The 4,581-nt window shown below is 46.3% G+C and overlaps 1 protein-coding gene across 1 annotated transcript in view; it reads left to right on the plus strand.

Annotated features, from left to right (window-relative positions):
* AGO4 (argonaute RISC component 4) overlaps positions 1-4,581 on the plus strand; it is a 55,450-nt gene that overhangs the window by 38,882 nt on the left and 11,987 nt on the right.

Consider the following 4,581-nt stretch of genomic DNA (forward strand, 5'->3'; position numbering starts at 1 on the left):
GCTATTTTTTTTGAGACGGAGTCTTGCTTTGTCGCCTGGGCTGGAGTGCAGTGGCCGGATCTCAGCTCACTGCAAGCTCCGCCTCCCAGGTTCACGCCATTCTCCTGCCTCAGCCTCCCGAGTAGCTGGGACCACAGGCGCCCGCCGCCTCGCCTGGCTAATTTTTTGTATTTTTAGTAGAGATGGGGTTTCAACGTGTTAGCCAGGATGGTCTCGATCTCCTGACCTCGTGATCCGCCCGTCTCGGCCTCCCAAAGTGCTGGGATTACAGGCTTGAGCCACCGCGCCCGGCCTCAGTCTTGAACTTCTGACCTCAGGTGATCCATCTGTTTCGGCCTCCCAAAGTGCTGGGATTACAGATGTGAGCCACCATGCCTGGCCTGACCTGTTTCTTTTTGTTTTCTGAATCAAGGTGGTTTTCTCATTGGTCCCCAGATCCAGCCAGCTTAGATTAAAAGGACTGTCTTAAATTAAAAGGACTGTCTTTAAATTGCTGAAACCATAAGTTAATATTACTTCTTACCAGACTTTACCTCTCTGTAACATACACATTTAAGAAATCTGTACCTGTACCCCAAAATATATACAAATTTAAATAAAAGTAGACCAGCACATGTCAAATAAAATAAATAAATAAAAGATATGCTGTGTAAAAAAAAAAAAAATAGTACTTCTTAGACTTTGCTAATACAAATTCTTTGAACTCCTGCCTAACCTTTGGGCATAAAACCTCCTGCCACCTTCTCCTTAACTGTTGTCATCTCTCCACCTGTCTGTCAATTTGTTATTCATGTAGATTTAAGATCCTCTTTAGGCTTGTCTTCCTAAACTATCTATTAAGCTATTATTAAGCTATCTCATAATTTTGTTCTTTAAACCTTTCAAAATTGGCCGGGCGCAGTGGCTCAAGCCTGTAATCCCAGCACTTTCGGAGGCCGAGACGGGTGGATCACGAGGTCAGGAGATCGAGACCATCCTGGCTAACACAGTGAAACCCCGTCTCTACTAAAAATATAAAAAACTAGCCGGGCGAGGTGGTGGGCGCCTGTAGTCCCAGCTACTCGGGAGGCTGAGGCAGGAGAATGGCGGGAACCTGGGAGGCGGAGCTTGCAGTGAGCTGAGATCGCGCCACTGCACTCCAGTCCGGGCGACAGAGCGAGACTCCGTCTCAAATAAATAAATAAATAAATAAATAAATAAATAAATAAACCTTTCAAAATTGACAATCCCATTTCTTGGTCTACTTTGCACCCTGACATTTACTAATATCTTCAATTCTCTAAGTATACCTCTTGCCAATCCACTTGCCCATTTATTTTGCCTCTACCCTTAGGCTGATAGAAATTGCTCGGGGAGAAGTGGTGATTTTTATTTTATTTTATATTTTTGAGACAGGGTCTCACTCTGTCACCCAGAGTGGAGTGCAGTGGCATGATTACGGCTCATGGCAGCCTAGACACCCCCAGGCTCAGGTGATCCTCCTACCTCAGCCTCCCAAGTAGCTGGGACTAACAGGCACTCACCATCACTCTCGGCTAATTTTTTTTGTAGTTTTTGTAGAGATGGGGTTTCGCCACATTGTCCAGGCTGATCTTGAACTCTTGGGCTCAAGTGATCAGCTCACCTCAGCCTCTCAAAAGTGCTAGGATTACAGGCGTGAGCCACCACACCTGGCCAAAAGTATCTGTTTAATAAAGAACCATATTACAAATTAATGAGAGCAAATCTCAGCCAGTCCTTGGATGCTGCCGTTTTTTCATTTACCCTATTCCCCATAGCATCTGTTCCACACCTTTATACTCTTCTCAAGTCCCCTACCCCATTCATAATGACTCTATTGCCAACAAAGTCCTATTGTCTATTTCCCTCCAAAAACAAGATCTAAAAGGCAAGAATTTTCTCAGCTGCCTTTCCTCTACTTTCAAACTCAGTTACATCTTGTATTTTCTTATCTCCTTCCTCGTATCTCTCCACCGATGCTTTCTTTCACCCATCCTATGCTTTCAGTCCTAATCCCTCCTGACTTCTCTAGAGCCTTACTTGGTTAATTACACATTATTTTTCAAAACTTCACTCTTTCGTGTTCTGTTGCCTCCTTCTCGCCCTCTAAAGGTGGCTTAAATCCTCCTGAGTTCACCTCACCCTGCTTCTCCCTCAGTCTCACTGCTACCTTATTTTTTCTTCCTTTCATGACTAAACTTTGAGAAAAACAATCACTTGACTTTCTATCTGTACTTTCTATATGTACATCATACTTTAATTTTCTGTAGCCTGACTTCAATTTCAGTGATGCCATTGAAGTTGTTGTCTCAATGACTTGCTCATTTCAAATCTAGAGATATTTTGTCAGATTCCCACACTGACTTCTTTGTAGCACTTAAGACAATGATTGCCTTATTTGGCCTTAGCAAAATGACTTTCCAGCCTTACTACCCACCTCTGTAATCAGACTTTTTTTTTTTTTGAGATGGAGTTTCACTCTGTCACAATCTCGGCTCACTGCAACCTCTGCCTCCCGGGTTCAAATGATTCTCCTGCCTCAGCCTACCGAGTAGTTGGGATTACAGGCACGCACCACCATGCCCAGCTAATTTTTGTATTTGTTGTAGAGATGGGATTTCACTATGTTGGCCAGACTGGTCTTGAACCCGTGACCTCAGGTAATTCACCCACCTCGGCCTCCCAAAGTGCTGGGATTACAGATGTAAGCCACTGCACCCGGCCTGTAATCAGACTTTTTTGATTCCTCTTTCTCCTTCTGTCCATTAAACACTGATATTTCCCGGCATTTCATACTCCTCTCTCTTCTCAATTTCAGCCCTCTCTATAGTGTCATCCACTTTTCTGGGCTAATTCCCTTGCTTATAGATTCCTAAATCTGTATTTCCAGCCCCAATCTACTCTATTCAGCTCTTGGTCTGTACTCCGTTATAGACCAGACATATTTGCTTAGATTCTCTATGGGCACTGCATCAGTCAAGGTAGGCCAACAACAAAAACCCAAATCTTAGGGGCTTACAAAGACTTGTTTCATGGTCACATTACACCTTAATTGTGGCTCTGCTGCAGCTGTGACCCTGCTGTCCTCCCTTTGGAACCTAGGATGACAAAGAAGCATCTATCTGGAACATTGCCAGTCATCCTGGCAGAGAGGAAAGAGATACATGACAAGCCACGTGCTGGCCCAGAAGTAACACATTTCAGGCCACATTTTATCAGCCAAAGAAAGTCACTCCTAAGATAATTGGGTGTGGATGTATAATCCTGCCCCAGGCAGGGGCATGGGAATATTTGACACCAATAATACAATCTACCACAGACATTTCAAGCAAAACATGTCTAAACCTTCTATTTATTGTTTTATCCCCATCCAAAACCTATTCCTCCCCAAATTTCCTTTTATTGTATTACTTGGCATCACTGTATATTAAGTCAGCCAAGCTAGAAACTTCAGAGTTGTCTCTAAACTCTTTTCCCCATTTCCAGTCCCTTCATACGCATTTAGAAAATAGTCCTCTAGGCCGGGCGCGGTGGCTTAAGCCTATAATCCCAGCACTTTGGGCGGCCGAGACGGGCGGATCACGAGGTAAGGAGATCGAGACCATCCTGGCTAACACGGTGAAACCCTGTCTCTACTAAAAAAAATACAAACTAGTCGGGCGAGGTGGCGGGCGCCTGTAGTCCCAGCTACTTGGGAGGCTGAGGCAGGAGAATGGCGTAAACCCCGGGGCGGAGCTTGCAGTGAGCTGAGATCCGGCCACTGCACTCCAGCCTGGGCGACAGAGCGAGACTCCGTCTCAAAAAAAAAAAAAAAGAAAAAGAAAAGAAAATAGTCCTCCGTGGGCCAGGCGTGGTGGCTCACGCCTGTAATCCCAGCACTTTGGGAGGCCAAGACGGGTGAATCACCTGAGGTCAGGAGTTTGTGCAACTGCACTCCAGCTTGGGCAACAAGAGTGAAACTCTGTCTCAAAAAAAGAAAAAAAAATTTAAAAGGCCAGGCACGGTGGTGCACGTCTGTGATCCCAGCACTTTGGGAGGCCAAGGTGGGTGGATCACCTGAGGTCAGGAGTTCGAGACCACCTGGTCAACATGGTAAAACCCCGCCTCTACTAAAAATACAAAAATTAGCCGAGCGTGGTAGCACGCACCTGTAATCCCAGCTACTCAGGAGGATGAGGCAGGAGAATCGGTTGAACCTGGGAGGTGGAGGTTGCAGTGAGCCGAGATTGTACCATTGCACTCCAGCCTGGGTGACAGAGCAAGACTCTGTCTCAAAAAAAAGAAAAGAAAAGAAGGCCGGGCGCGGTGGCTCAAGCCTGTAATCCCAGCACTTTGGGAGGCCGAGACGGGCGAATCACGAGGTCAGGAGATCGAGACCATCCTGGCTAACACGGTGAAACCCCGTCTCTACTAAAAATACAAAAACTAGCTGGGCGAGGTGGCGGGCGCCTGTAGTCCCAGCTACTCGGGAGGCTGAGGCAGGAGAATGGCGTAAACCCGGGAGGCGGAGCTTGCAGTGAGCTGAGATCTGGCCACTGCACTCCAGTCCGGGCGACAGAGCGAGACTCCGCCTCAAAAAAA

Source organism: Rhinopithecus bieti, unplaced genomic scaffold (assembly GCF_001698545.2).
Source record: "Rhinopithecus bieti isolate Rb0 unplaced genomic scaffold, ASM169854v2 scaffold_13029, whole genome shotgun sequence".
Lineage (NCBI taxonomy): Eukaryota > Metazoa > Chordata > Mammalia > Primates > Cercopithecidae > Rhinopithecus > Rhinopithecus bieti.